This window comes from Colobus angolensis, unplaced genomic scaffold (genome assembly GCF_000951035.1).
Source record: "Colobus angolensis palliatus isolate OR3802 unplaced genomic scaffold, Cang.pa_1.0 Scaffold90, whole genome shotgun sequence".
Classification (NCBI taxonomy): domain Eukaryota; kingdom Metazoa; phylum Chordata; class Mammalia; order Primates; family Cercopithecidae; genus Colobus; species Colobus angolensis.
This window is the reverse complement of record NW_012122932.1, coordinates 1,598,795-1,622,225: the sequence shown is the minus strand read 5'-3', so window position 1 is coordinate 1,622,225 and position 23,431 is coordinate 1,598,795. Positions and strand designations below refer to the sequence as shown.

Here is a 23,431-nt window from a genome sequence, read left to right as displayed (position 1 = left end):
AGTTTAGAGATCCCTTGAACACTTCACTTATCTTTTGCCAATGGTCACATCTCACATAACAGCAGTACAATATTAAAACCAGGAAACTAACATCTGTACAATACTGTTAGGTAGGTGGCAGGGCCTTATTCAGATGTCACCAATTTTTGAAGGATATTTGGGGTGTTTCCAGGTTTTAGCTATTATGAATAGACCTGCTATGAACATTCCCCTACAGGTTTTTGTGGGAATGTAAGTTTTCATTTCTCTGGAATAAATGCCCAGGAGTGCAACTGGTAGGTTGCATGGTTAGTGCATGTTTAGTCTTTTGGGAAACTGCCAAATTATTTTCTTGAGTGGTTGTACCATGTTTCATTCCAGCCAGTAATATGTGAGAAAAGTGCCATTTTTCATACATATCCTCCTTTAAGAAAACCTAATCTATGAAAATCCAGATTTCAAAAAATAAAGGATGTTTTAAGTGATGAAAATGTTCTCCACTTAGATTGTGGTGATAGTTACACAGCTTTAAATACACCTAAAAAGTCACTGAATTGGATACTTTAAATTGGTGAATTGTATGGTATTGTTATATCTCAACAAAGGTGTTTTTAAAAAGGCTATTATATGAGATCATCTAATTATATTACAAAAAATCTCATTTCTTCACCAAATTTCTAATTTATTAAGGACCTACCATGTGACAGGCATTATGTACAGTGCTTTATATGCATTACCCTATGTAATCTCTGATTTGTTTTTCTAAGACCACCAGAGTGGGCACAAAAGAACCAGTGAGTAGGCAAGGCTAGGAGCAAAACTGCAAATTTATTTTTTGGTCACCCAGCTTCAGGGAAGAAGGTGTGGGGGTGAGGTCTGTCGGCCTCCGGCAAAGGAGGCCAAGAGAGTCACCCGGTGAAGCCCTCGGGCGGAGTTCCTAATACAGTCCTGACAGGAGTGGGGGCTGGGAAGTCCGTGCTGCGGGCTCGCTGGGAGCGGCTTTTCTGGGAGTGGGAGGGCAATAGGCAGGGCACCGGCTTGTCGGGGGGCGTTCTGCAGGTGCGACCAGGTAAATCTTGGTCTCTTCGGATTGACGTCACCTGGCGCATGCCCGGTTGGTCTGCACATTCCCGGGCACCGGCTGCATTTTTGCGCACGCGGGAAAAGTTGGTGATGAAGAACCTGGAAGTGTGCCATCTTGCCTCCGTTTGTCCAAACGATCTCCATATAATCATTACCTCCAATTCATAATAAACACTGTTGTAAAAGAGGATAGTATAGAGTGGCTAACAAGGGTGAAGTTCTGGCACAAGACTGCTTGAGCTCAAATCCTGACCCATTCACTAATTAGCTTGTCATTTAACCATTGTCAACTTTCAAATCCTTTTCTGTAAATGGGAGTGGTAAAAGTACTTCCCTTTGTGAGGAATAAATGAAAAAATGCAGATAAAAGCACTTAGGATGCTGCCTGCATAGTATCATTATCATTATTATTAAATTCATGAAAAGACATTTTCCTGTTAGCAGTTCATAATTGCTTGATAATAGTGTTAAGAGAAAGTGAACTGTGTGTATTAATAAAAGATGACAGATTTTGTCATTATGTGTATGGGAGGACAAAGGAAGCAGATGACATTTACTGATCCCCTATGATGCACCACACCAGACACTGTGCTTACTAGCCGCCATTGTGTACATGAAATCTGAACAACATTGTGTGATGAGAATATTATTTATCCCCATTTTATAGAAAAGGAAACAAACTCAAAAAGATTAAGACAGTATTTCCATTTCACAAAGCAAGTATCTTATGTAGCCAGGATAGAAAACCAGGTATTTCTGTGTCCAGAATTCATAATTTTTTTTCACCTATGAAAATAATTGATAAAAATGAGACTTTGCTTCAAACACTGCATTTACATTACAGTATTAAGATACTTGCAGCTTTTCTTTCCTCTTTATTCAGGAACAAAAATTTAGCATTTCTAAGGTTGTCACATTTAAAATATATTTATAAAAGAAAATTGGAAGTCCATGTAGTAATTCAGAAAGATCCCCAAGGTTTAATTCCACCTAAATTTCCAACTGCTTTGAGGTTGAATCACCATTTAACTGCAAAGGGCAAACCCATTGGTGGAAAAGTCCATTGCCAGAAAAGCTCAGCAAGAAGTGAAGAAATCCATTCTAGAGTTTAGAATAAGACAAGGCATCCTGTGCTGAGCTCAATCAGAAACAAAACAAAACAGAACCCCCAAATGAATTCCAAACTAAGAAGAAGAAAAGAAAATTGTTTATGATAACATGTCATTCACCATTTCTCAAGTTTATTCACCTGTGGATTAGTCTTTATATTCTTTCTCTTTCTTCTTCAAGCTCCCTTCTCTTTGGAAACTGCTAAGTGTTGTAATGGAAGCAAAGATGGGACTTTAATGTCAGCTTATTGAGAAAACCAACAAAGTTTTTTTCCTTTGTAGTGAGCCTCAAAGATTATGCATCTCATTCTTCAGGTTTATTACTGAGGAACTTGGCTGTAGGTCTCCACTGGAAAGAAACACAAGGATATGGAATTCTGCTTGGAAAACTCAGGTCTTCCTGTTTTCTGGATAAATACAGAGACAGAATCACAATAAGCACTCTCACATTGATGTGAAAAAAAAAATCTTTGGATAGAAACCTACTCATTTACTCTCAGGGCTTTAAGTGCCCTGCTTCATGTTTTGGCATGTTGTAACTGACTTTATTTTATTTACTTTATTAAAAGCAAGAGAAACAAAGTCTGGTTCCCATATGATTTAAGAAAGAAAACAAAAGAAAAAGTCTTGGGTTGAGTTAGGAGGTTCTCTGAACCATGAAAATGACCTCAATTTTGGCCAAAAAATTCGACAAGAATGAAAAATCGCATGGTACAAGCTCCAGGAAGATGTTGCAGAGATGAGCTTCAGATGCATTTCATTTTGTGTTGTTATTAATGGCTTGGAAAGAGGCCACAAACCTATTGTGGTAATTATATCTGCAGATGAGGGTAAATAGGATGGTGTTATAGACACCAGTAAGCAAGAGACATAGTACAGAGCAACCTAGAGAGATTAGAAATATGGACAGGAAATGAACAAATGAGATCAGCCTGGAAAACTGAAAACATGCATCTGGAGAAATACATAATTTGAAAAACAGAGAGGTACTTAAAGGCAGGGTCATACTTGGAAAGCAGCAATGGTAAACAGGCCTTTGAGCAGATATCAGGCCTGGATAAATTTGTAACATGATGGAAAAATAATACTCAGACCTGGTGTTCATATAGCCTTTCAAAATGAAGAGAGGTTAAGTGAATTCCTTAGGGTCAAACAATTTGTTAATAAAATAGACATGGCTAAAACTTGGGTGCCTTGAATTTTTATTCTTTTTCTTTTTTCACTATTACACCTCATCATTATGTCTTGGATCTCAGAATAGTAATTATTTCTGGTTCAACATTTAGCCATCTCTTTCTGATGTTATGCACAACTTTATTTCATTTGAGACTGAGCATAGCATTACTGAACCTTTGAACAGGGCATAACCTCTGCCCCAAGCCTATTTTCTAGGATGAAGTGAGGCAGTGTGTAATAGATGGTGGATCTCTGGATTAGAAGTCGGAGCCCTATATTAATAGTATCACTAACTGTGGTGTTGGCCGTGGGCAAGCCATCTCTAGTCTCATGTGCTACAGCTGTAGGATGGAGGAGGTTGATTGCTATGGTCTCACAGAATTGCTCTCTTTGAAGAGCTAAAAGAAGAATGAAGCTGGTATAAACAGACAACCCGAGACAGAAACCTTGAAGCCTGAGAGGAGTGGGAGAAGAAAGAGAGAGGGAGAGATGTAAACGCCTGGACTAAAAACATGTATTGGCATATGGCAGGCAAGCATATTTAGGCTTTTGAGGATAACTTTTGCAAAATTTATCTCAATCTATTCTCTCATGCTCTTGTTATAGAGTTTCTATCCTAAAGTTGACACTGTCAGATGTACGAGTTTCTATGTACCCTTATCTGCTTTTGTAAGAACCAATGCACTAGATGTCTTTTTGGATTCTGCCAACATCATAATGGCTCCTTTTTCTCTAAGAAGTGTCTTTATGTCCAAATGGGTGGATACCTTGCACCATGTTTGGGTTATGTGATTTCTCCATCCCTTCTCCATAAGTGATTAGATTGTAATCACTGACCCAAGCAGAACCAATTGGATTCTTTCCAATTGGAAATTGGGACCAAGAGATATTTATTTTATTCTCTTACTGAGATTAGAATGAAGCAGCATGGAGTGGACAAATGTGGAGAGAAAACTAATGTAAATAGAGGATTAGAGAGAATCACAGTATAGTCTTAGAGAGTCAAAGAAAGACTGTAGCTGACATCTTGATTCTAGCCTAGCTGGAGGCTTACATCTGAATCATTGTTCTTTTTTTCTTTTTCTTTTTTTTTCTTTTTTTTTCTTTTTTTTTTTTTGTTGAGATGGAGTCTCGCTCTGTGGCCCAGGCTGGAGTGCAGTGGCGCGATCTCGGCTCACTGCAAGCTCCGCCTCCCGGGTTTACGCCATTCTCCTACTTCAGCCTCCCGAGTAGCTGGGACTACAGGCGCCCGCCATCTCGCCCGGCTAGTTTTTTGTATTTTTTAGTAGAGACGGTGTTTCACTGTGTAGACCAGGATGGTATCGATCTCCTGACCTCGTGATTCGCCCGTCTCGGCCTCCCAAAGTGCTGGGATTACAGGCTTGAGCCACCGCGCCCGGCCTCTTTTTTTCTTAATAGTTTTACTGAGATTATTTTTCACTTTTTCATAAGTTGTTTTTACTAATACAGTGGTCAATCTAGATGATATCCTGTTAATATGCCAGTGAGTCTATCCACAACTTTCCTCCACCCCACTAGTACTTTAGGATTCTGCCTTCAACAATGTTTGCATTTGGTTTGAGTTTCTTTATGTATGTATATATGCATGCATGCTTGTATGTAGTATATATGTACATTTATATGTATTTATTCAAGGCAGTCGCTCAGCGTGTATCCCATGAGTGTCTTTGTCTATATTCCACGTGTATCCCATAAGTGTCTTTGTCTATATTCCAGGCACTATGTTGGGCTCTGGGGGTACAGTGATGGGTAAACAGAGCCCCATCCTCAAGGAGTCCAAGGGAGGTGCTCAGCAAAACAGATCATTATAACATACTTTATAGGTATGTTAAAGGGGCTCTGAGAAGCACCAGGGGGAAGTGCATAGATGTCAGAAAAAGCTTTCTGGAAGAGAAAATGCCTGAGCTGAGTGTTAAAGGATTGTTTGGAGTTTCCCAAGTCAAAAGGATTACAGTCATTTCAGGCAGAGGGTATGATTTGGGCAAGTGCTTGAGGTAGGAAACAGCAGGATGTGAGAAAGGAACGCCTAGTTCCTAGGGTTACTGGAACTTAAAATGCAAGTTAGGAGTGAAGAGAGATGAAGCCACAGAAATGAGCAGAGGTCAAGTGTGGAGCACATCAAACATCGTATTAAGAATCTTGAGTTTAACCTGAGAGTACTGAGGAATGATTGGACACTCACAGGTAAGTGGGAAAGGGACAATTTAAGATGAGACCTGAAAGACAAGGAGATAAACTGGTTGAGGTTGGTCCAGACAGAGGGAGCAGATAGTGGAAAAGGGCCAAGCACTGAGACCCAGGTTTCCAGTGAAGATGACCAGATAAAGGGAGGTGTCACCAGCTGAGCTACAAAGCACTGGAAAAGGTAAAGAGAAGTTTCTGGAATCTATTTTAGACTTGTTTAGTGTTCTAGGTGCCCTAGAAAGTAAATTATAACACCAAGTTAGTATGCAGAAGGCTTACTAGGGAGTGCTCTGGAGGTCAACACCAGGGAAGGGAAGAAGGAAGGAGGTGGAGGCAGAATTGGGTAGAGGGAGAAGTCTGCCTCAATGGACACCTCAGCTCACCCTGAAGGGAGTTGTGAAGAGAAGATGAACCTTCAGTTTGCTCCTGAGTTGGGATAAGAGTCAGGCCTTTACACCCCTCAAGGCAGTGACGTCTCAGACAAAATAAATATCTTTAGCTGAAGCAGTGTCCAAAGGTGGCTGACAACTGAAAGCCTTCTGCCAGTAGCTCTTGCAGAAGCTGGAGTCATAAGCCCTTTATTCCTGAAGGATCAAGATGGTGCACCACAGGGGCCACTGTGTTGTAACTGACGTGCTTGTGGATCACCTAGGTGGAAACATCCTGTATGCAGTTAGATGTATGATACTGAGGCTAAGAGGAGAGGGCTGGCTAGAGCTAAGGACTGAGAAGCAATATTATGCCAGTGAGAATGGGTGACCTCTTTGGGGTCATGCACCCTTTGAGAATCTGAAGAAAACTAGAGATTCTTCTTCCCAGAAAAAGGTGCAAAGAATATATATAGTCATGGAATTTGTGGAGGTTCACCCTTTGGCTCTCTTTTGATTGGCTTCACTCAATACCATTCTGTGCCTTGGGCAACATCATGCAATATTTTAATTAAACTGATTAATTAGTCCAGTTCATTGGACCTTTCCCAGAATATCAGGACCTCTCCAACATTTTACCTCATCTTCATGCTATCTGACTTTAACCATATTATCCCTATTTTATAGAGGAGAAAAGTGAGTTTAAAGGAACTTGTGTGGGGCACCACAGCTACTACAGCAGAGACAGAATTTAAACACTGGCTTGTGTGACTAGCAGAGTTGGATTCCATTTCTGAGCTCCATGATATATCTTCTCACCTGGGCCCTATCAGGGCAACAAGTGACCTCTTGCCAAGTAGGGAGGAAAGCAAGGGAACCTAAAGAGCAGTCAAGGGGGTGTATTGATACCGCCCTACAGCTGCCATCAGTGGTGCAGAGTATTACTGCAGAAGGAGAAAATTACTGACATCAAGCAAACAGCTCCAGAGCCAGGGACTATCCAAGGCTACCAATGTGTGGTGTTCGCTTGAGGGTGCCCCAGTGGTCATAAGAATTTTGGCAGAGGAGTCTGCCATTCTATCCCTGTTGGTGGGTGATTGGCTGCCTGGGATGTTCTTCTGTTTTACTGGTGTTGCTGTGGAAAATAGCGTACATTGTATTCTCCACTTAATTGGTTATTTCTCTATTTTACTTGAAAGAAATGTAATATGAATATCATTATTGCTGTCCATTGGCTCTTATCATCTTTTTATCCTAGTTAAAGAAAACTCAACTTGCAAGGTCATAATAAAACAATCATTATTAAGTTAATGAGTCAAATCAACTTTCTATGGCAAACATAGTTTCTACCTTTACAGAGTAGGTTCTTTTACAACAAACTTTCTGATAATCTAATTTCTTGCGATCGTCTTTTACAGTCACAGAGAGTTAAGTGGGGAGACCTTGGACCTATTAAAATAGGCTTTCAATATTACAAAAAGTTCTCTGCAGGTTTTTAGGGGACATAAAGAGAAGCTTAATTTTGTGGTGACAAAATAAAGATTAACTAGATTTAACTTAAATTATGTAGAAAATATATAAATGTCCATTGAACTTTCCTCTTTTCTAAACAAAGGCAAATTGCAAATCCAGTGCATTGTAGTTGTGAAATCGTTTGTAATAGTGGTTTCTTAAAGCTAGCTCTACAGTGATTTCCAGGACTCCTGCTTGAAAAAAGTAAGTAGTGCCTGCTTTTAACTTTAATTTTAATTAAGGCTGAGTCAAAGATATGTGGGTGTTAAAAATCATTGTTTTCCATAGTGGCATTAGCTTTAAAACCCTCATTACAATAGAGCCGTTGTTCTATTAACTACCACCTTTTTATGCATTATATACGATCACTGCTATGGTCCAAATGTTGGTGTCGGAAATTTATATGTTGGAACCTAATTTTTTTTTGAAACCTAAAATCCAACATGACAGTTTTAAGAGGTGGGCTTTCTGGGAAGTGATTAAGTCAATAAGGCTCTTCCCTCACGAATGCAATTAGTGCCCTTATAAAAGAAGTTCAAGGGAGCTGTCTTGCCTGTTCAGCCAGGTGAGGATTTAGAAGGCACCATCCATGAGGAATAGGCCCCTCACTAGACACGGAATCTGCTGATGCCTTAATCTCAGACCTTTCAGCCTCCCCAACTGTAGGAAATAAATTTCTGTTGTTTACACATTACCCAGTCTAAGGTATTTTGTTATAGCAGCAGGAATGGACTAAGACAATCCCCATGAAGGGTATAAACTAATGAAGTGTCAGTAACACAAAATGATTCATCTCTTTTGCTAGCAATACTGTGTCTGGAATTGGTGGGTTCTTGGTCTCACTGACTTCAAGAATGAAGCCACAGACCCTCGCAATGAGTGTTACAGCTCTTAAAGATGGTGTGTCTGGAGTTTGTTCCTTCAGACGTTCAGATGTGTCTGGAGCTTCTTCCTTCTGGTAGGTTTGGGGTCTTGCTGTCAGAAGTAAAGCTGCAGACCTTCACGATGAGTGTTACAGCTCTTAAAGGAAGTATGGACCCAAAGAGTGAGCAGCAGCAAGATTTACTATAAAGAGTGAAAGAATAAAGCTTCCACACCGTGGAAGGGGACTGCACTGGGTTGCCACTGCTGCCTCAGGCAGCCTGCTTTTATTCCCTTATCTGACCCCACCCACATCCTGCTGATTGGTCCATTTTACAGCAGCTGATTGGTCCATTTTGACAGAGTGCTGACTGGTGCATTTACAATCCTTGAGCTAGACACAGAGTGCTAGACAGAAAAGTTCTCCAAGTCCCCACTAGGTTAGCTAGATACAGAGTTAGTTAGATACAGAGTACCAATTGGTGTATTTATAAACCTTGAGCTAGACACAGAGTACTGATTGGTGTATTTACAAACCCTGAGTTAGACACAGAGTGCTGCTGATTGGTGGGTTTACAATCCTCCAGCTAGACACAGAGTGCTAGAGGGAAAAGTTCTCCAAGTCCCCACTAGGTTAGCTAGATACAGAGTTAGCTAGATACAGAGTACCAATTGGTGTATTTACAAACCTTAAGCTAGACACAGAGCACTGATTGGTGTATTTACAAACCCTGAACTAGACACAGAGTGCTGATTGGTGTATTTACAATCCTCTAGCTAGACATAAAAGTTCTCCAAGCCCCCATCTGGCTCAGGAGCCCAGTTGGCTTCACCTAGTGGATCCTGCACTGGGGCTGCAGGGGGAGCTGCCCGCCAGTCCCGAGCAGCACCTGTGCTCCTCAGCCCTTGGGGGTTGATGGGACCAGGCACAACCAAGCAGGGGGCGGTGCCCGTTGTGGAGGCTCAGGCCAGGCAGGAGCCCACCGCAGGGGGCAGAGCTCAGACATGGCGGGCTGCAGGTCCCAAGCCCTGCCCCACAGGGAGGCAGCTAAGGCCCTTCAAGAATTTGTGCCGCACTGGAGGGCCGGCACTGCTGGGGGACCCTGCGCAACCTCCTCAGCTGCTGGCCCCAGTGCTAAGCCCCTCACTGCCCTGGGCCGGCTGGCCACACCATGTGTGGGGCCCACCGAGCCGGTGCCCGCACCTGCCGGGACTCACACTGGCCCGCGAGCCCCGCTGGCAGCCCGGTTCCCGCCCACGCCTCTCCCTCCACACCTCCCCGAAAGTAGAGGGAGGAGGCTCCGGCCTTAGCCAGCCCAGAGAGGGGCTCCCACGGTGCCGTGGGGGGCTGAAGGGCTCCTCAAGTGCAGCCAGAGTGGATGCCCAGGCCGAGGAGGCACTGAGAGTGAGGGTTGCTGGCACATTGTCATCTCTCAATACCTTGGGGATTTTGGAGGTCCGTGTAAATTGTTTGTGGTTATGAGGTACTGAAAACAAGACTTGGTTACTTGTTAAAATATGCATTAATTATGTATACCTTTTTGGAAGGTGTTCTGTATATGTACTCTATTAATAAGTCCAGTCCAGAACGTCCTTATCTAATTTGGTATATGATTACAGCAGGGAGGCAAGGTTAGTATTTGACTAGGGGCCAGGTTGGGCAGAGTTCCTTCATTTTCCATCAACTTCCTGCTATAGGGACCTCAAAATCTATTGTTTTAATTATCCTGCACTATAATGATATATACCAGCAACTCCTTTTAAATGAATCAACCCATCTTTCTGTTTCATAAGACCTGTTTCCCTTTTTTGTGTCAGCATATCCACTCAGCTATTCTACCAACTACGTTCATAGGTGAGGCAAGTAAGGCTAAGGTTTTTCAGGTTGTTAATTCCAAAGTCAAATAATTTGAAACAAATTTGGAAAATCTGACAGCTTTCTCTATTTTAGTTTTTTGCCTCTTATGTTTATGCCTCCAGTGAAAAATTAGTGCCTGGCCCTTTAACTAAGTACTCTGCTTGAGGCCAGGTGAGCATTTAATATTGGACCCTCTGAGCTCAGAAATCTAGGGTGTCATTTGGGATCAGTGTGTACAGGTGGCCAAGTCAACAAAAAGTACTCATTGGTTGACGCTCCAGTTGCTAGAGGTGCCTGTTTCTCATCCCAGGGCTCCTTGGGTAAGTTGCTCAGTGCAGTCTGTGTCTAGACCCTCAGGCATGTGTCTCTGCCATCCCTGCTTTCTCCCCAAAAACAGGGAGCCAGAACTAATGAGGCCAATGGCCCTGGAGCATTTGCTATAGCTGAGTACAGGAAATAGGAGGGAAAAACACAGACAACACAGCCAAAGTTCCTTCCTGGAGATGGAGGGGAAGCCTGCAAAATACAAAGTGGGATTGCAGCCTCGCACTTAGGGCTTGGCTTGCTGTTCTGATCCCCCATCCAGGAATGAGTTTCACATCCTTCTGGGAGTAAACTGTTGTGCTATTCAGGAAGGGATCTGAACTCAATCACATGTGCTTCCATTCACCCAAGGGTGAAATTGACTGCACTTAACTGAAGATTCAGCAGCTCTGGCGCATGTTCTCAGACAGGCTTTTAACAGAGAGGGTGCAGGTAGTTCTGGGATTCAGTCTTGTGGTTTAGGGCTCAGTGTGGGTGGAGTGAGGGTGGGCTGGAAAGGAGGTAGTTCCCTGGAAATAACTAACTGCCATCTTAATTCTGAGCAGATATCAAAGACTCCTTCAGAATACAACAACCTTCACATTTGAGATACAGACTCCCTATTCTCCAATTCCTAAATAACTCAACAGTCTCCAAATTTCTAATGTCAGAAATTCAGATTACCATAAACCAGGCAGGGGCGTAAATAAATGGCAGCAACCCCCATATAAAGGAAGAGGAAGCAACAGACATTATGGCTGATTGGAGAATACATATTCTGTCAACAGGCAGCCAATATTTTACTCTACCTAACGGGCACTGATGTGTGTCTGTAAGCCCAGAATTGCCAGGTCTCTTAATTTTCAAAGAAATATAAATGTGAGTGTGAAACTATAAAATTTAAAACACTGGCTAAATAAAATATGTCTGTCCATGTACATATTTATTTAATATCAGTCTCACTGTTGCTGGCTGATTATCCTGGGAAGCAGGTTCCCAGAAGAGGAATAGGATGAAGGAAGTTTATTTGGGAGTGTTCCTGGATCAACACTGTGGAAGGGAAGAGAAGAAGAAGGATCACGGAGAGGGACACGATAAGCCGTGTTGCGGTCTTAACAAAGGCTTCAGCAGACCTTATATGACCTTATAGGCAGGCATGAAACTGGGATAACCCTTTAGAATTGTTCCCCTTTTTTGACTAGGAGGCCAGGCCTCTGTGTGCTCACATTAATCAACTATCGGGTCATATGCCCAGGGTTGGTGGTATACTTTAGACGGGGGCAATTTTCAGAAAAGGCTGACAGCTGAGGGTTGAGAGCACCCAGGGTAATAAATCCCTTAGTCTTAAAGAAGGACCGGGGGCCGCGAGTGGTGGCTCACCCCTGTAATCCCAGCGCTTCGCGAGGCCCAGACGGGTAGATCACCTGAGGGCAGGGGCTCGAGACCATCCTGGCCAACATGGTGAAACCCAGTCTCTACTAAAAATACAAAAATTAGCCAGGCATGGTGGCGGGCATCTGTATTCCCAGCTACTTGGGAGGCTGAGGCAGGAGAATCGCTTGTACCCAGGAGATGGAGGTTGCAGTGAGCCAAGATTGTGCCATTGTACTCCAGCCTGGGCAACAGTGCAAGGCGCCGTCAAAAAAAAAAAAAAAAAAAAGAGAGAGGGACCTGGGTAGAACACCAAGTGTCAATACAGACCACTCTTCACATAACTCAGATTCACTTCCTGATTGTTGTTGTTTTGTTATTTATTTATTTTTTTTGAGAGACAGGATCTCACTCTCTTGTCCAGGCTGGAGTGCAGTAGTGTGATCACAGCTCACTGCAGCCTTAACCTCCTGGGCTCAAGTAATCCTCCTATTTTAGCCTCCCAAGTAGCTGGAATTACAGGCATGTGCCACCTCATTCAGCTAATTTTTAAAACTTTCTGTAGAGAAAGGGTCTTGCTATGTTGGCTAGGCTGGTCCTGAACTCCTGGGTTCAAGCAATTCTCTCCCCTTGCCCTCCCAAAGAGCCAGGATTACAAACATGATCCACCACAGCTGGCTTCAGATTTCCTTCTTTGTATAGGTTCAGGGAGCAAAAACTTCTCTTGGGAGGTCTCAGGGCCTCTTTTTCCACAGGTGGTCTTAATTGTCCTTTACTGACCATTCTAGATGCTCCTCACTCTTAGCTAGTACATTCACTGGTCCAGATGGTTTGCCTGGTGTTGGGACATGGAAGGGGCAGAGCCCCTGGTCACCATGCCTTTCTCAGGCTCAAGTACCTTATGGCTGATGTACCTGTCTATACCATTAACAAGCTGGGCAAGGTAGTACCTATAAGAACCCACGTCTCTTCCTTTCTTCTATTTTGTAACAGCAGCCTTACCTTCTCTTGATAATCAGGGTCCTACAAGGATGCTGACTCTCCTTGCCTGTTTACAGACTCTGGGACCGTGAGCCCAAAGTACACAGGTAGCAGCTGCAACTTGGAGTTCAGTAGGATTCTTGCTATGCCCCCTGGTGGAAACATTTCTCCTTCGGTGAAAGGGCACTAAATAACCCAGAACTGCAGAAGTGGAAAGCATATATTTCCCAGTTGAGTCCCTGGGAGTGAAGGTAAAAGGGATCACTCCTGCTTCTTCCCCTTGGTTCTTGCATTCATGTATTCTTCCTTTTGGGACACAGCACCATATAAAGGGCATTGATGTAAAATGTCCAGTGCACCCTGGAGGATGGTGCCCTATCCTTGCACAGACTCTTCTCTGAACTGGCACTTCAGTTGTCCCTTCAGTAGGCCATTCCTTCACACTCAGGATGGTAGCCTCTGGTTAAAATGGTATTTGATATAACTGTGGATCCTGTGGTCATATGGCCTTTCTTGTATCTCATTTGTTATTGAATGGGCCCATTGGTCTGATGTGATGTTTTGCGGGATCCTATGCCAGTTAATCAGACATTCCTTAAGCCCTAAAATAGTGGTGTTGACTGAGGCCCTAGCAGCAGCAAAGGCAAATCCGTGCCTAGAATGTGTTCTTTTCTGTAAAAATGAATCCCTGTGCCTTCTAGTATGAAAGGGGCCCCATGTATTCAACTTGTCTCCAAGTGGCTGCATGTATCTTTACGGGATGGTGCCAGATTAGGAAGTGGGGTTGCTGTCTCTTGCTGGCATGACAGACATTTGACAGCACCAGTAGCTGAACCAGCATTGGCTCTAGCCCTGTCACTGTGCCTACTTTAATCATGTGCCCATTGTGCCATACTGGGGCTGCTGATGGCAGAGCCTGGCCAATGTCAACGAACAGGGCCACTTTATGTACCTCACGGTTTAGTGCCTCTTCTGTGATGGATGCCCTCTGAGGGCGTTAACAATGCAATACTGTATCTTCACTCTTCATGCCCATTCCCGTAGGTCCACCCATCTGCCTCTACCCACGACCTTCTTTTCCTTGATCTTTAACTCTTTCCCCTTCCAGGCCCCAGTCAATGCTCCCTAGGAGTCTATATATAATCTTAAGCAATATTTTTTTTCTTTCCATATAAGGTAGATGGCTAGGTGCACTGTCTGAAGCCATAGGAAAATATCTCCTCATTATTGTCTTTCGGCACCACTCCTGAATGGGGGCTGTCATGTGGCCATGGTCTATTTTCAGCTTGCTGTACTCACCAAGATGGCCTACCTGTAAACCAGGCTCAGATTTTTTTCTCCTCCATCAGCTGATCATAAGGGCCATGGGTATGTGCTAACAGAAAGGTACTGGAGCAAAAAGTAATGGATGACATGGGAGACTAGACCACCTGCTCAGGTAGCCTACCTATGCCCTCAGCATTTCTCATGGCCAATCCTGGATGCATCACTTCCATCTGCAATGAATTGCTGCTAGGCCCACCTGCTCTTATAACATGTTGAACCTGACAAAACCTCATGCTGGGTATTTGTGGCTGCATGGTCACTTGACCCTGGTAAATGCTTCTATCTTTACCAGGGTCCAGAGGACCTATTTTTCAGATAGTGTGTAATTTTTCTGATTCCAGAGTCCTAATAGTCTAAATATGATTCTCTTATTGGTATTTGTATGACCTCCACATGGCATCTCTTCCCACGAATACCTCCAATACCATAGGAGTCATTGAATCATAGGGCCAAAGTGGTTGGGCTATTTATACTGCAGCCAGATCCATTACAGAACAATTTCCTACTCCAGGTGCCACTCAAAACTGACAGCCTTCTGTGTGTGTGGGCTGTAACACATTTTGGAATATGGAATATGTTGTCTCTAAAACCTGAAGAGACCTACCAGGCTTTGTGCTTCCTTCATTGCAGGAGGAGTTCCCTAATGCAATAATTTGTCCTTTACTCTGAAAGAAGTTGTGGCATGCCCAATCTGAGATAGCAGGCCCCTGAATCTTTGTAGATTTATCTTTATCTTCCATTCTCTAGATAGAGTTCATGTGCGTTACCAAAGCCTTCAATGAACTTGTCATTTCTTGCTCATCTAGTCAATTTTCATGATGTTATCAATAAAGTATACTACTGGGATGTTCTTTAAGATGTCCAGACAATCTAGATCTTTCAGATTATATTATGGTGGAGGAAAGGATAATTAACATAGCCTTAAGTCAAGATTGTTCATGTGTACTGCTTTTCTCTTCCAAGTGTGTGCAATCTGCTTTTGATCTTCTTTTCTGATGAAACAGCACTCATTTGCTAGGTCAGTGGTTATGTACAATGTACTTGAAGCCATTTGCTGTAGAAAAATACACCAGCTTAGGTCTAGGCTCTTGATTGAGTCATGCTCTGGTATTTGTCAGGCTTTTGTGGCATCCAGACTAGTGAATTAAATGGTGATATGATGGAGACTAGCAGCCCTACTTCCGTCGGGTCTTTAACTGTGCTGCTAACCTCTGTCATTCCCTTAGGATAAAACAAAGTTTTTAATTTACTCTCTTATCTTTGGTGGGGTGGGGGTTCAGTTTTGGAGTTTTCTGCTTGGTCTTCCCTACTTGATAGCTCTTACCCCAGAGACTAAGAAACCGAAGTGGAAGTTGTGCTAATATTGTCTATTCCAATTAATCAGTGGTGGTCTGTGAAAATGACCGCTAGGTGGATCAGTGAACCCAAAAGGCCAAATGTAAGCCAAACGTAGACCAAGAGTCCACTCAGTACCTGGCCTTTACATGTCTCTACTCTAACAGAGGAACTATGTTGATACTTCGGCTCTGGGTATCAGTGTCAATTGGGAATCTGTATCTGCCAGTCTCCCTTCCCACTTTACAGTGGCATTAGTAGGTGGCCATAGTGAAGCAGCATCATTGTCTGGGGTGATACCTGAGATTCATTGTCTCACGGCCACGGAAAACTAAGACATGGACACACAAAGAGTAAGGTTGAGAGTGGAAGTTTAATAGGCAAAAGAAAGAGAATAGCTCTCTCTGCTGAAGAGAGAGGGGTCCCAAATGGGTTTTCTGGGTCTATGGTGAAATGAAGGGGTTTTATAGGTGAGCCTGAGGAGGCAGTGTCTGATTTACACAGGGCACAAAAGATTGGTTGGACCAGATGTTCCATTTGCATAAGGCATGAAAACCTGGTTAGGACTAGGTATGCCATTGCAGAGGGCACGGGAAACGGGCCTGCCAGACCCTAACCATTTTTTATGCGGATGGTTCTCTGCCTTGCTAGCGCCATGTGCCATGTTGCTTATTCCTTTACACATGGTAACAAAAGGGAAAATGGTGCCTCCATGTTGACCATGCCTGGCCCCCAGGTAGCCCTTTTCCATTGGCACAGCTCCCAGCATTCACTCGTGCAGCTTCCAGGCTGCTTATCTATGTTTGCAACTTGATTTTCCAGACTGCTTTTGGTCGAAAAAAATAATTTCTTAGGCTACCTTTTGTTGGGAGGGAAGCCTTGATGAGGACTCTTTTACTCTACCTGCCTAAGTAATTTCTTTCTTTCTCCTGTATCAATAGGACCTCTTGTAGGAGGACTAGGCATCTACATTATGATTCTCCTATTGGTACTTGTGTGGGAGTCAAGATTACCTTAAACTTTAGGCATGGCATTGCAGGCTCCTTCCTACTGATGAACTGGCTTCTCCTTCAATTAAAGGATTGCAAGCCTGAAAACTAGCTCAGATCCAGAATTTGGGCAAGGGATTATTAATTTTTAGTGAAGTGATTCCCCTCAGTCTCCTGATCATTTTTCTTTATTTTGATTGCTATCTATATTAGTTTCCTATTTTTGCTGTAACAAATTACCACATACCTAGAGGTTTAGGACAGTACAGGGTTATTTTCTTACTGTTCTGGAAGTCAAAAATCTAAATTGTGCCTATGGGGCTAAATTCAAAGTGTTAGCAGGGCTGCCTACATTCCTTGGCTCATGACTGCATCTAACACCCTGGGTTGTCTAAACAGAGACAGATACTGGTGTCTAGACACAGTGACTCCTGCTTTCTTTAACACAACTCCCTCTCTTTCTGAGTCTCCTGCCTCCCTCCTCCCTTTATCAGGATGCTTGTGATTACACTAGGACTGCCTGGATAATCTAGGATAATCTCCCCATGTCAAGATCTTTAATCACAAAATCCCTTTGTCATGTAAGGTGACATCTTCATAGTTCTGGGATTAAGACATGGACCTTTTGGGGGAATGGTACACATTAGACTTTCTTCTTTCCCAAACCCATGCACACATATAGCTGAAAAACCTGGGATTCCTTGCTGAAAGGTAATTTACAGCTGCAACTTTGGAGAAAAAACTATTTTCTAAAATTTCTGAAGTTCAGATAAGTTCATCAGACCATAGTATCTCTCCCCATGATGCCTAAGGCAGAGCTGTCAAGATTTTTTTCCCCTCAATATGAATGTAACTTCACTTGCGTGTCTAACATGCTGGGCCAGAGATGAAGTTCAGTATACAATAGCTGATTCTTTTCTCACAACCTCATCTTTTTTGTTTTTTGTTTTGAAACGGAGTCTTGCTGTGTCACCCATGATCTCGGCTCACTGCAACCTCTGCCTCCTGGGTTCACGCCATTCTCCTGCCTCAGCTTCCCAAGTAGCTGGGATCACAGGCGCCCACCACCATGCCTGGCTAATTTTTTGTAGTTTTAGGAGAGACTGGGTTTCACCGTGTTAGCCAGGATGGTCTTGATCTCCTGACCTCGTGATCCACCCGCCTCAGCCTCCCAAAGTCCTAGGATTAGAGGCGTGAGCCACCACGCCCGGCCTCTTGCACCCTTGTCTTGTAACTCTAGCCTGTGGCTTTGATATGAGTTGCCATCAGAGCTGATGGAGCAGGTCAGAATCCTTTAAACTCAATGACTACTGAAGAAAAGAATGAGAAATTCTATCTAGGGAGACATAGGATTGCATACCTTTGCTTACGCTAGTGTAAGCTTGATTTTGGAATCAGCCAATGGGAATACTTTTCTGTGGCTGTAATTTTTTTTTTTTTTTTTGGTTTATGTGTATCCAAGGTTAGTTTGTTTACCAGTTTATTTCTGTATTCAATATGTAGGCATCTAATAATAGCAGGTGAATCACCTCTTTGGTTTTCATTCTGTAACACTGGAATTACATGACTGAGATTTCCTTTGTTTAGATTGTAGGTAAAATTAATGGACCCAAATGCTTAACCGGCAGCATTAAGATTAAATGTTTATTTATGTAATATAAGAATAGCCTATATATTTCACATAGGCTTAGTATATACATTTTCCCCTTCAAAACTCTTCTATATTTATTTTAGAACTTTTTTTTTTGAATTTTTCAAATCAGGACCAAGGGGGAAATGTTTTCTCATATTAAGATAGCAACACATAAATGTATTTTTAGAAAGTAAAAAATATTTTTAATAGTCAAAACTATGTAAATGTCTAGGTCCTTATTTTAAGTGTTTTGGAGATTAAAGGACAGAATATTCTGGACTTTTTCCCCTGCCTACTCAGTCAATCTCCCCCTTTTCCAGTTGATTCTACTCTACTCCAAGCACTGTAAAAGAGTTGGGGGTACAAAGATAAATAAGACATAGTTCCTGATATAAACAAGTTTAGCAAAAAAAAATATACATTAAAAATAGTGGTAGGGGTAGCTGCCATTTAATTAACTTGACTTACTTTGTGTAAAGAGCTTTATGAGAATAATCTTACTTAGTCTTCAGTGTGTTCACTGTCCTTTATTCCCCTGTACACTATGTTCTCCCTGCTCTCTTAAGCAGCTTAGATCCCTTGCTTCATCCTCAATTCCTTTGAGTTTTTCTCTCCCTTCTTAGCACTCATCTAAAAGAGCCCACATTCAATTCCACACCCTACCTGCTCCTTGCCTGCACATATGCTACTGTAAGTGGCTGGAGGAGCATCCACAACCAGGCTTACTGGTCTCTCTTTAAATTTATGGCCACCATTTGAAGGGAATCTTTACAGCTGCTATTACAGGAAAGGGATCTCAATCCAGACCCTAAGAGAGGGTTCTTGGATCTTGTACAAGAAGGAATTCAGGGTGAGTCCATAGAGTAATGAAAGCAAATGTATTAAGAAAGCAAAGGAACAAAAGAATGGCTACTCCATAGACAGAGCTACCCTGAGGGCTGCTGGTTGCCTGTTTCTATGATTCTGCCTTGATGATATGCTAAACAAGGGGTGGATTATTCATGCCTCCCCTTTTTACACCATATAGGGTAACTTCCAACATTGCCATGGCATTTGTAAACTGTCATGGTGCTGGTGGGAGTGTAGCAGTGAGGACGACCAGAGGTCACTCCCATCGCCATCTTGGTTTTGGTGGGATTTAGCAAGCATCTTTACTGCAACCTATTTTATCAGGAAGGTCTTTATGACCTGTATCTTGTGCCGGCCTTCTGTCTCATCCTGTGCCTTAACCATCTGGGAGTGCAGCCCAGTAGGTCTCAGGTCTCGGCCTCATTTTACACAGCTCCTATTCAAGATGGAGTTGCTCTCGTTAACACGCCTCTGACACTGCCAGATAATCATACCATATTTTCCTAGTTCCTTTACTGTCCTGGAAAATGATTTTCATATGAACTCCTCCTCCCTCTCCCAATACCTTCTTTCCTAGATGGTCTTAGCTGATGGCAGAAAAAGTAGATGGAGTCAGAAGACAAATTCCATGAAGTCCTTCCAGGAAATATACCCAGCTACTGGACTCTGTGAGAAGATATTCTCCTCTTCAGTGACTGTGGAAGAACCAGTCTTGTTTCTAGCTAAGGGCAAGACCTCCACTCAAACAATAAATGTCACCCGAGTTGCCTATTCTAGAATTTTCATAGAGTCATTGACCTACTTCTCTCCTGCCTCATAAAATTTCCTCTCCTGACTGAATCAGCCTCATTGGCATAAAACTAATCAGTGCCCACGTACCAATTCTACTCTATTGAGCCTTTCTTTGGCCCATATGTTGCCTTGAAATTTTTGGACTGTATCATATTAGCAAAGTGATTCTTCGCCATCTTAATTCATCTGCTCTGAAATCTAGAATCAGGAAACTCTAAAAATGTATAGAGAAGCAAAAATAGACACTGTAAAATCTACATTGTAACTGCATGCCCTTTAGTTCCAGAAAAGTTCTTCTTCACCTATTTAATCTTTCTCCGGATGCAATTTTTAAAAATTCTTACATTCACTCACCTAATAATTATAATTATTGAGCAATTTCTATGGACAGGGCTCTATTTCAGGCACTCAGTGAATAAAGAGACACATCTCATGCCCTCGAATAGCTTACATTCTGGTGATGGGGAGAATACCCAATAATAAAATTAATATGTCGTGGTAAAAAGTACTATGAAGATAAAGCAGGAAAGGGGGCTAGCAAGTGACAGGTGGTATAATAAGGATATGTGTTATTATATGATAATAAGAATACAAAGTAAACTCCATGATATTTGGGACTTATTATTCACCTCCATTGCTCTAACACCTAGAAAAATAATGGCACATAGTAAGCACAAGGTAAGTATTGTGTGAATATTTTGAGAATTAATGAATGAATGAGTGCTGGTGAAGAAGAGAACCCAGTTAGGTGGTTACAATAATTCACGTGATAGCTAATGGTGGCTAAACACAGGAAGAAACTTCGCAAATCATAAGAGGAGACCATAGTGTGGATACATTTAAAAGATAGAACTGGCTGGGTGTGGTAGTTCATGCCTGTAATCCCAGCACTTTGGGAGGCTGAGGCTAGCAGATCACCCGAGGTCAGGAGTTCGAGACCAGCATGGCCAACATGGCGAAACCCTGTCTCTACTAAAAGTACAAAAATTAGCCAGGCATGGTTGTGGGCACCTGTAATCCCAGCTACTCAGGAGGTTGAGGCAGGAGAATTGCTTGAACCTGGGAGGCAGAGGTTGCAGTGAGCCGAGATCACCCCATTGCACTCCAGCCCGGGCGACAAGAACAAGACTCTGTCTCAAAAAAAAAAAAAAAAAAAAAAAAAAATCAATAGCATTTGCTGAAAGATTTTCTATGGAGAGTAGAGGCATGACTGAAGGAGAGAAATCAAGGATGGTGCCAAACCTTTGGCCTGAGCAACTGGAATGGAGTACCCATTGATTTAGGTGTGGAAATCTGGGGTGTGGCAGGTGTGGTAGCCAAAGTTAAGTTTCTTTGGGACTGTAAATCAAGTCTCTATTTCTATGTCTTCACCTCCCTCTCTCACAGTTTCCTGAGATACCTAAAGCCAAGTACTGCTGTGTATCCAAGGAAAACCATTCAGAGTCATTCTACTGTGGAAAACATCCATACTGGTTCCATTCTTCTCTGTCTTGGCTAGACACAGAGGCATCCTGTGTTGATGGCTGCCTTTTTCTAGCCAAGGAAGGCTTTTTCCTTCAAATTCGTCTTAGAGGCTTTATTTTGGTTCAAGAAAGTGAAAGATAATTGAAGGGGATAAAACAAGGAAAATAGTGTTTGTTGTACATTTCTGATGATGGCAACAGCTTGAATCAATTTGCTGTGTTCTTGTGTCTGGCTAGTCACAGCAGTCAGATCCAGAAGAACACACTGCAATTACCATTCAACATGGCCTCTTGCATGCAAACCTGACCTCAAAAAAACTTAACCAAGTCTTGTCATTTGAAACACACACACACACACACACACACACACACACACACACACACACAATCAAGTGATCAAAAATAAGGTATAAATGTATTTAGTAAAGAGTGTTCTGGATTATAATGATGGTAACAGAGGAGATAACTCAGATGTAAGAAAGGCAAAGAAACTTGTAAAATTTAAAAAAAAAGGAGCAGTAGTGGTTTTTTTTTTTTTTTTTCCTAAGGATTGTAAATGTCCCCTACATATTTTTGCTTTTCTTGAGAAAAATGTGCAAGATTCTTTCCAGCAAGTTTGGGACAGTAAAATCTATGAGAAAGATGCAGAGAGAGAGCTCTGCTGGTTTCCATAGTATGTAGTTAATTCTCCTTTTACTCTGTTCTAAATATAATCCTGCTCATTTGCATGCCAATCCCCAGAATGCTTTGTAATTTCACAACTCTTGGCTAGTGGTCTCAGCACTTATGCTTTAAGAACAAAGCAAAATGTTTAGGGCGTGCCTTTGGCCCAGTCTTTTTTTCTCCCCCTTGTGTTTTCCAAGAGTATAGGGAGGTGTTCTCTGCTTGGCATTCATCCTCCTTTCCAGAGTATCACAGAAATAAAGTGGAGACTGCTGTGGACTTTTCTTGTGAAGACTGCATTCAGTCCAATTAACCATAAATAACCAGAAGCTTGGATTAACTCACTTGAGAGGGAATGTTTAAGGGGGGTTTTGTGTGTCCTTGGATTATGTGACCAGTCTGGTTCGTTTCGGGTTTATGGAAAGCCCAAGCTGGAGTATTCTGTGTCCTCTTTCTGTGGATGCCTTATGTAGTTTCTTTATTGCAAGCACGCCTTCACTTTAATGACAAGATGTCTAGAATTGTCATCAGCGGGCTGCTTTATGGAAACGTGAATTCAAGATCCTCAACACAGCTTTAGTCATGCTTAGTGACATACAGGATTTCTATTTAATAGGACATTAAGATTGACAATTGGGGAGTGGTGGGAAACTTGTCTTAAAAGGGTTTTATAATAATAATTATTATTTTTTTTGCATAGCAAGTCTTGTTTTTGTTCCTTAAATTTTATGTTTGGAATTATTTTTCTTGGAGTTAAGGAGCTCCCTCACCCCCAGCCACCACTCAGACCCCACCCACAGTGGCCTCTCCAAATATGTCTCCCTTTGACCGTTTGATTTTAGCAGGTAGCTAAAGGACAATATATTCCATCGCCGAAGGGCCATGGTTTTGCTTGTAATAACATATAAAAACCTTCGTCTATCAGCCCTGTCTAAAGTAAACTCTGGATTGTGAGCAGTGCACGTGGTTCATTACTGACGGGGAGCAATAGCAGTTCTACTCCAAATCCATGGCTGCACACAGGGAACGTGTCTGGGCTTCTGCCTTCCCACTCCACAGGTGTTTTCTACTTTTTACTCACAGAGCAGCATTCATGTTCTTTCTTTGATTCTGAGACTCAGGCAGTGGAGTTTCTTTAACAAGATACTACTTGGATATTTTTTAAATATAGGGAATGGTTGAATCCACTGCTACCGTGCCCCTTGCAGCCTCTGAGAGCGAGTCACGGCTTTCCATTTTCTAATGTGTGTGTGTGTGTTCCGGGCCTGGGGACCCCAGCAGGCCCGCCAGGTTGCAGAGTCGGACAAGTCCCCAGCGTCTGAAGGGGCTGCGCCGCTGTTTACCACTCGGCGAGCAGCAGAGGCGGCGCCGAGCCCTCCTCTCGAAGAAAGGCGCGGTCGCCGCATTCGACCCGCGCGATGGCGGAGGAGAGCGGGTGCCGGGAGGGAAGCCAGGAACCGTCTCCATTCTGAAACCAGGGCAGGGAAGGTGGGAGATCCGACAAGGGGCAGGCTGGCGGCGGCGGTGCCCGGAGCTCGGCCCCGCGGCGGGGAGGGCGTAGCTGATGCTCCCACC

At 42.8% G+C, this 23,431-nt stretch overlaps 1 protein-coding gene across 1 annotated transcript in view; it reads left to right on the top strand.

Moving 5' to 3' along the window:
* The window catches only part of DPYSL3 (dihydropyrimidinase-like 3), a 121,001-nt gene that overhangs the window by 33,430 nt on the left and 64,140 nt on the right, over positions 1-23,431 (top strand). The gene's annotated exons all lie outside the window — the stretch shown is intronic.